This window comes from Teleopsis dalmanni, chromosome X (genome assembly GCF_002237135.1).
Source record: "Teleopsis dalmanni isolate 2A chromosome X, ASM223713v2, whole genome shotgun sequence".
Taxonomy (NCBI): domain Eukaryota; kingdom Metazoa; phylum Arthropoda; class Insecta; order Diptera; family Diopsidae; genus Teleopsis; species Teleopsis dalmanni.
The window spans coordinates 38,011,143-38,020,603 of record NC_051848.1 but is presented as its reverse complement, the minus strand read 5'-3'; the positions used below and the strand labels follow the sequence as shown (position 1 = coordinate 38,020,603).

Below are 9,461 nucleotides of genomic sequence, written 5' to 3'. Positions count from 1 at the left end.
TTGGTTATCAACGGATATAATGAATGATTGACTGGTGGAAGGAAGCACATACAATATTTAAAAGCAATTACAATGAAAACATATATATACATGTATATATACATATATGAAAATTTATAGTACAAATCTATAATGAAAGTGAGTAGTACATATATGGTATATCGAAATCTTCATATTATGCATATGATTTCTTTTGTATTCCCTAGAAATAACCCCAAAAGAATTACTTTAATTAAAACTCTCAAGTGGATCAAAGTAAATCTGTTGAAATCAATTAAGCATATCACTTGAGATATGTGTAAGAAAATATTAATATATCTGATTTGATGAAAAATTATATTATAACTCATGAATTTCAGATACCTGATGATTTTACAGGATTTATTTAAGCGATCTTTTATGGGATCATTACTTAATTTGTGTTAATTAACTAATTACCATTAGTTTAATTTGATCTTGATAAAAACTTTCTGAAAAATAAATTTAAAATAGATATACGTATATTTGTCAATTGTTTTACTTCGATTTTTATAATATGGTGGTTATCTCGTATAGATTTGCATTTTTAGGTCCTGATATTGCTTATTTGAGAAGACACTTGTTTTAGATTCTGCGACACCAAAAATTGTATGCTTTTCTAATACCATGATATTTACTATATTATAATTGTCTACTGTTTTTATAAATATTTGATTTGAAAAAAAATTTCTTGGCTTTAAAATTCAATCCATCCGATGAAGAATAATGTAGGAGATGCAATTTCAAACTCACCAGTGATGAAATAATGAGTATACTAGTATTAATTCAGTTACGATTAACTCTAACCACAATAAAGCAATATTATTGTCTATTAACAAACTAGTCAATTTACCAGTTCCAGAACTCTAAAATCGAACACGTATAAAGTAGGTTACGAAGAACCTAGTATTATAGACTGTCAAACTAGTAAAAAATTTACATTGATTTTAGTGTAATATGTTAGCAATACTACACGATTAAGTCATTACGAGTATGAAGTTTAAAATTAATCTTTATAATCTTTACATATATTGACGACATTGATGTGGAATGTAGAACGATATGAAGTCAAGAACTCTCTAAATATCTGAAGAAAAACTAAAATCAGATTGAGGTTTTAAAATATTTTAATCACACAAGAAGAAGGTTTATTTAAGGATAAATAATAAATCATTTAGATCGAAAAAAATAATTATATAGTAATCAAAGTAGACATAAATTTAAAGAAACTGACTAGTAAAATTAAAAAATAAAAATTTTTGTTTTTTCTAAAAATTCTAGCGTTAACTTCAAAATTTCTTGTTGTACCAATCTTGGTCGTATTGGACTCTTGGACACTTGGACTTTAAAATGTAGCATCCAAATAATTATAACAATTAAGTTTGTTATATATATATTATATTTCTGTTGATTTGAACACATCTCACATCATCACAAATTTTAAAAATAAGGTGAGTAGGAAACTTATTTCACATTTGCATGGTTAGTTGCGTACTCAATACGAGTACAACGATTTAAATATATATATCAGATTTTTTATTATAATATTAGAAGGACTAACTAAAACGAAAACTATTAGAACTATTATGCTTTTAACCTTATCTATATCCACTTCTTTTTAAACTTTTTTTAAGGAGGCACCACCCAATCCATCCGTGGCAGAACAATAGGAAAACTATGTCTCAATTTTTAACCATATATAAACTTTCATATAAACTAAGTTAAGAAAGAGGTGAGTGAGATTATTAGATTATCTTACACAAATTAATTCCAAAGATTTCATTAAATTATAATAACATTTCGATTTAAGATTCTTTCTCTATAAAATTTCTTTACCCTGGATAAAAATGTCCACATATTAAAATGGAGTGAAGTTAAGGATACGTGTTGTTTCATTATACACTACTATAGATAATGATTCCTTCGACTTCGTAAATTTTTATAATACACATTTCATTTATAAAAATCTTACTATATATCCTTATCTTATGCAAGTTGCTTTGGTTAACAGTACTATATTAATGTATAATATTAATTATTTAATAAAAGACCAGGTAGGTGAAAATTCAATTAATTATTATTTATTATATATCTTTAATTCAATGAAATCGTAGACTTTTTTTGAAGAGAGTTTCTCTTTTGGTTATCAACGGATATAATGAATGATTGACTGGTGGAAGGAAGCACATACAATATTTAAAAGCAATTACAATGAAAGCATATACCTATATACATGTATATATACATGTGTGAAAATTTATAGTACAAATCTATAATGAAAGTGAGTAGTACATATATGGTATATCGAAATCTTCATATTATGCATATGATTTCTTTTGTATTCCCTAGAAATAACCCCAAAAGAATTACTTTAATTAAAACTCTCAAGTGGATCAAAGTAAATCTGTTGAAATCAATTAAGCATATCACTTAAGATATGTGTAAGAAAATATTAATATATCTGATTTGATGAAAAATTATATTATAACTTATGAATTTCAGATACCTGATGATTTTACAGGATTTATTTAAGCGATCTTTTATGGGATCATTACTTAATTTGTGTTAATTAACTAATTAATATTAGTTTCATTTGATCATGATAAAAACTTTCTGAAAAATAAATTTAAAATAGATATACGTATATTTGTCAATTGTTTTACTTTGATTTTTATAATATGGTGGTTATCCCGTATAGATTTGCATTTTTAGGTCCTGATATTGCTAATTTGAGAAGACACTTGTTTTGGATTCTGCGACACCAAAAATTGTATGCTTTTCTGATACCATGATATTTACTATATTATAGTTGTCTACTGTTTTTATAAATATTTGATTAGAAAAAAAATTTCTTGGCTTTAAAATTCAATCCATCCGATGAAGAATAATGTAGGAGATGCAATTTCAAACTCACCAGTGATGAAATAATGAGTATACTAGTATTAATTCAGTTACGATTAACTCTAACCACAACAAAGCAATATTATTGTCTATTAACAAACTAGTCAATTTACCAGTTCCAGAACTCTAAAATCGAACACGTATAAAGTAGGTTACGAAGAACCTAGTATTATAGACTGTCAAACTAGTAAAAAATTTACATTGATTTTAATGTAATAGCAATACTACACGATTAAGTGATTACGAGTATGAAGTTTAAAATAAAGCTTTATAATCTTTACATATATTGCGTGAAAAGGGCACATTAACTACTGACGACATTGATGTGGAATGTAGAACAATATGAAGTCAAGAACTCTCTAGATATCTGAAGAAAAACTAAAATCAGATTGAGGTTTTAAAATATGTTAATCACAACAAGAAGAAGGTTTATTTAAGGATAAATAATAAATCATTTAGATCGAAAAGAATAATTATATAGTAATCAAAGTAGACATAAATTTAAAGAAACTGACTAGTAAAATTAAAAAATAAAAATTTTTGTTTTTTCTAAAAATTCTAGCGTTAACTTCAAAATTTCTTGTTGTATCAATCTTGGTCGTATTGGACACTAGGACACTTGGACATTAAAATGTAGCATCCAAATAATTATAACAATTAAGTTTGTTATATATATTATATTTCTGTTGATTTGAACACATCTCACATCATCACAAATTTTAAAAATAAGGTGAGTAGGAAATTATTTCAGAGTTGCGTGGTTAGTTGCGTACTCAATACGAGTACAACGGTTTAAATATATATATCAGATTTTTTATTATCAAAATCTATATCCACTTCTTTTTAAACTTTTTTCAAGGAGGCACCATTCTATCCATCCGTGCCAAAAGAATAGGAAAACTATACCTCAATTTTAAACCATATATAAACTTTCATATAAACTAAGTTAAGAAAGAGGTGAGTGAGATTATTAGATTATCTTACACAAATTAATTCCAAAGATTTCATTAAATTATAATAGCATTTCGATTTAAGATTCTTTCTCTATAAAATTTCTTTACACTGGATAAAAATTTCCACATATTAAAATGGAGTGAAGTTAAGGATACGTGTTGTTTCATTATACACTACTATAGATAATGATTCCTTCGACTTCGTAAATTTTTATAATACACATTTCATTTATAAAAATCTTACTATATATCCTTATCTTATGCAAGTTGCTTTGGTTAACAGTACTATATTAATGTATAATATTAATTATTTAATAAAAGACCAGGTAGGTGAAAATTCAATTAATTATTATTTATTATATATCTTTAATTCAATGAAATCGTAGACTTTTTTTGAAGAGAGTTTCTCTTTTGGTTATCAACGGATATAATGAATGATTGACTGGTGGAAGGAAGCACATACAATATTTAAAAGCAATTACAATGAAAGCATATACCTATATACATGTATATATACATGTGTGAAAATTTATAGTACAAATCTATAATGAAAGTGAGTAGTACATATATGGTATATCGAAATCTTCATATTATGCATATGATTTCTTTTGTATTCCCTAGAAATAACCCCAAAAGAATTACTTTAATTAAAACTCTCAAGTGGATCAAAGTAAATCTGTTGAAATCAATTAAGCATATCACTTAAGATATGTGTAAGAAAATATTAATATATCTGATTTGATGAAAAATTATATTATAACTTATGAATTTCAGATACCTGATGATTTTACAGGATTTATTTAAGCGATCTTTTATGGGATCATTACTTAATTTGTGTTAATTAACTAATTAATATTAGTTTCATTTGATCATGATAAAAACTTTCTGAAAAATAAATTTAAAATAGATATACGTATATTTGTCAATTGTTTTACTTTGATTTTTATAATATGGTGGTTATCCCGTATAGATTTGCATTTTTAGGTCCTGATATTGCTAATTTGAGAAGACACTTGTTTTGGATTCTGCGACACCAAAAATTGTATGCTTTTCTGATACCATGATATTTACTATATTATAGTTGTCTACTGTTTTTATAAATATTTGATTAGAAAAAAAATTTCTTGGCCTTAAAATTCAATCCATCCGATGAAGAATAATGTAGGAGATGCAATTTCAAACTCACCAGTGATGAAATAATGAGTATACTAGTATTAATTCAGTTACGATTAACTCTAACCACAACAAAGCAATATTATTGTCTATTAACAAACTAGTCAATTTACCAGTTCCAGAACTCTAAAATCGAACACGTATAAAGTAGGTTACGAAGAACCTAGTATTATAGACTGTCAAACTAGTAAAAAATTTACATTGATTTTAATGTAATAGCAATACTACACGATTAAGTGATTACGAGTATGAAGTTTAAAATAAAGCTTTATAATCTTTACATATATTGCGTGAAAAGGGCACATTAACTACTGACGACATTGATGTGGAATGTAGAACAATATGAAGTCAAGAACTCTCTAGATATCTGAAGAAAAACTAAAATCAGATTGAGGTTTTAAAATATGTTAATCACAACAAGAAGAAGGTTTATTTAAGGATAAATAATAAATCATTTAGATCGAAAAGAATAATTATATAGTAATCAAAGTAGACATAAATTTAAAGAAACTGACTAGTAAAATTAAAAAATAAAAATTTTTGTTTTTTCTAAAAATTCTAGCGTTAACTTCAAAATTTCTTGTTGTATCAATCTTGGTCGTATTGGACACTAGGACACTTGGACATTAAAATGTAGCATCCAAATAATTATAACAATTAAGTTTGTTATATATATTATATTTCTGTTGATTTGAACACATCTCACATCATCACAAATTTTAAAAATAAGGTGAGTAGGAAATTATTTCAGAGTTGCGTGGTTAGTTGCGTACTCAATACGAGTACAACGGTTTAAATATATATATCAGATTTTTTATTATCAAAATCTATATCCACTTCTTTTTAAACTTTTTTCAAGGAGGCACCATTCTATCCATCCGTGCCAAAAGAATAGGAAAACTATACCTCAATTTTAAACCATATATAAACTTTCATATAAACTAAGTTAAGAAAGAGGTGAGTGAGATTATTAGATTATCTTACACAAATTAATTCCAAAGATTTCATTAAATTATAATAGCATTTCGATTTAAGATTCTTTCTCTATAAAATTTCTTTACACTGGATAAAAATTTCCACATATTATTAAAATGGAGTGAAGTTAAGGATACGTGTTGTTTCATCATTTATTATAATATTAGAAAGACTAACTAAAACGAAAACTATTAGAACTATTATGCTTTTAACCTTATCAAAATCTTATATCCACTTCTTTTTAAACTTTTTTCAAGGAGGCACCATCCAATCCATCCGTGGCAAAAAAATATGTTAGGAAAACTATGTCTCAATTTTAAACCATATATAAACTTTCATATAAACTAAGTTAAGAAAGAGGTGAGTGAGATTATTAGATTATCTTACACAAATTAATTCCAAAGATTTCATTAAATTATAATAGCATTTCGATTTAAGATTCTTTCTCTATAAAATTTCTTTACACTGGATAAAAATTTCCACATATTAAAATGGAGTGAAGTTAAGGATACGTGTTGTTTCATTATACACTACTATAGATAATGATTCCTTCGACTTCGTAAATTTTTATAATACACATTTCATTTATAAAAATCTTACTATATATCCTTATCTTATGCAAGTTGCTTTGGTTAACAGTACTATATTAATGTATAATATTAATTATTTAATAAAAGACCAGGTAGGTGAAAATTCAATTAATTATTATTTATTATATATCTTTAATTCAATGAAATCGTAGACTTTTTTTGAAGAGAGTTTCTCTTTTGGTTATCAACGGATATAATGAATGATTGACTGGTGGAAGGAAGCACATACAATATTTAAAAGCAATTACAATGAAAGCATATACCTATATACATGTATATATACATGTGTGAAAATTTATAGTACAAATCTATAATGAAAGTGAGTAGTACATATATGGTATATCGAAATCTTCATATTATGCATATGATTTCTTTTGTATTCCCTAGAAATAACCCCAAAAGAATTACTTTAATTAAAACTCTCAAGTGGATCAAAGTAAATCTGTTGAAATCAATTAAGCATATCACTTAAGATATGTGTAAGAAAATATTAATATATCTGATTTGATGAAAAATTATATTATAACTTATGAATTTCAGATACCTGATGATTTTACAGGATTTATTTAAGCGATCTTTTATGGGATCATTACTTAATTTGTGTTAATTAACTAATTAATATTAGTTTCATTTGATCATGATAAAAACTTTCTGAAAAATAAATTTAAAATAGATATACGTATATTTGTCAATTGTTTTACTTTGATTTTTATAATATGGTGGTTATCCCGTATAGATTTGCATTTTTAGGTCCTGATATTGCTAATTTGAGAAGACACTTGTTTTGGATTCTGCGACACCAAAAATTGTATGCTTTTCTGATACCATGATATTTACTATATTATAGTTGTCTACTGTTTTTATAAATATTTGATTAGAAAAAAAATTTCTTGGCCTTAAAATTCAATCCATCCGATGAAGAATAATGTAGGAGATGCAATTTCAAACTCACCAGTGATGAAATAATGAGTATACTAGTATTAATTCAGTTACGATTAACTCTAACCACAACAAAGCAATATTATTGTCTATTAACAAACTAGTCAATTTACCAGTTCCAGAACTCTAAAATCGAACACGTATAAAGTAGGTTACGAAGAACCTAGTATTATAGACTGTCAAACTAGTAAAAAATTTACATTGATTTTAATGTAATAGCAATACTACACGATTAAGTGATTACGAGTATGAAGTTTAAAATAAAGCTTTATAATCTTTACATATATTGCGTGAAAAGGGCACATTAACTACTGACGACATTGATGTGGAATGTAGAACAATATGAAGTCAAGAACTCTCTAGATATCTGAAGAAAAACTAAAATCAGATTGAGGTTTTAAAATATGTTAATCACAACAAGAAGAAGGTTTATTTAAGGATAAATAATAAATCATTTAGATCGAAAAGAATAATTATATAGTAATCAAAGTAGACATAAATTTAAAGAAACTGACTAGTAAAATTAAAAAATAAAAATTTTTGTTTTTTCTAAAAATTCTAGCGTTAACTTCAAAATTTCTTGTTGTATCAATCTTGGTCGTATTGGACACTAGGACACTTGGACATTAAAATGTAGCATCCAAATAATTATAACAATTAAGTTTGTTATATATATTATATTTCTGTTGATTTGAACACATCTCACATCATCACAAATTTTAAAAATAAGGTGAGTAGGAAATTATTTCAGAGTTGCGTGGTTAGTTGCGTACTCAATACGAGTACAACTATTTAAATATATATATCAGATTTTTTATTATAATATTAGAAAGACTAACTAAAACGAAAACTATTAGAACTATTATGCTTCTAACCTTATCAAAATCTTATATCAACTTCTTTTTAAGCTTTTTTCAAGGAGGCACCATCCAATCCATCCGAGGCAAAAGAATAGGAAAACTATGTCTCAATTTTAAACCATATATAAACTTTCATATAAACTAAGTTAAGAAAGAGGTGAGTGAGATTATTAGATTATCTTACACAAATTAATTCCAAAGATTTCATTAAATTATAATAACATTTCGATTTAAGATTCTTTCTCTATAAAATTTCTTTACCCTGGATAAAAATGTCCACATATTAAAATGGAGTGAAGTTAAGGATACGTGTTGTTTCATTATACACTACTATAGATAATGATTCCTTCGACTTCGTAAATTTTTATAATACACATTTCATTTATAAAAATCTTACTATATATCCTTATCTTATGCAAGTTGCTTTGGTTAACAGTACTATATTAATGTATAATATTCATTATTTAATGAGAGACCAGGTAGGTGAAACTTCAATTAATTATTATTTATTATATATCTTTAATTCAATGAAATCGTAGATTTTTTTTGAAGAGAGTTTCTCTTTGGTTATCAACGGATATAATGAATGATTGATTGGTGGAAGGAAGCACATACAATATTTAAAAGCAATTACAATGAAAGCATATACCTATATACATGTATATATACATGTGTGAAAATTTATAGTACAAATCTATAATGAAAGTGAGTAGTACATATATGGTATATCGAAATCTTCATATTATGCATATGATTTCTTTTGTATTCCCTAGAAATAACCCTAAAAGAATTACTTAATTAAAACTCTCAAGTGGATCAAAGTAAATCTGTTGAAATCAAATAAGCATATCACTTGAGATATGTGTAAGAAAATATTAATATATCTGATTTGATGGAAAATTATATTATAACTTATGAATTTCAGATACCTGATGATTTTACAGGATTTATTTAAGCGATCTTTTATGGGATCATTACTTAATTTGTGTTAATTAACTAATTAATATTAGTTTCATTTGATCATGATAAAAACTTTCTGAAAAATAAATTTA

At 25.6% G+C, this 9,461-nt stretch overlaps 4 long non-coding RNA genes across 9 annotated transcripts; all 4 read left to right on the top strand.

The window, feature by feature from the left end:
• The first annotated feature begins 6 nt into the window (after nucleotides 1–6).
• On the top strand, nucleotides 7–503 carry LOC119689087. The gene is made up of 3 exons (XR_005253372.1): nucleotides 7–138; nucleotides 207–298; nucleotides 360–503. It is a non-coding gene; the product is annotated as an uncharacterized LOC119689087 (long non-coding RNA).
• Nucleotides 504–1,270: 767 nt separating this feature from the next.
• Nucleotides 1,271–2,645, top strand: LOC119689085. The gene is made up of 6 exons (XR_005253370.1): nucleotides 1,271–1,469; nucleotides 1,653–1,750; nucleotides 1,829–2,072; nucleotides 2,133–2,299; nucleotides 2,368–2,459; nucleotides 2,521–2,645. It is a non-coding gene; the product is annotated as an uncharacterized LOC119689085 (long non-coding RNA).
• Nucleotides 2,646–3,447: 802 nt separating this feature from the next.
• LOC119689081 lies at nucleotides 3,448–7,276 on the top strand. Of its 6 annotated transcripts, none has more exons than XR_005253359.1 (7): nucleotides 3,448–3,649; nucleotides 3,779–3,876; nucleotides 6,081–6,380; nucleotides 6,459–6,702; nucleotides 6,763–6,929; nucleotides 6,998–7,089; nucleotides 7,151–7,276. It is a non-coding gene; the product is annotated as an uncharacterized LOC119689081 (long non-coding RNA). The 6 variants fall into 6 exon arrangements; XR_005253360.1 differs by having other exon boundaries at nucleotides 6,067–6,380; XR_005253358.1 differs by lacking the exons at nucleotides 3,448–3,649; nucleotides 3,779–3,876 and adding exons at nucleotides 5,574–5,775; nucleotides 5,905–6,002 and having other exon boundaries at nucleotides 6,067–6,380.
• Nucleotides 7,277–8,076: 800 nt separating this feature from the next.
• On the top strand, nucleotides 8,077–9,461 carry LOC119689080. Its single transcript, XR_005253355.1, has 6 exons — nucleotides 8,077–8,279; nucleotides 8,469–8,566; nucleotides 8,645–8,888; nucleotides 8,949–9,114; nucleotides 9,183–9,273; nucleotides 9,335–9,461. It is a non-coding gene; the product is annotated as an uncharacterized LOC119689080 (long non-coding RNA).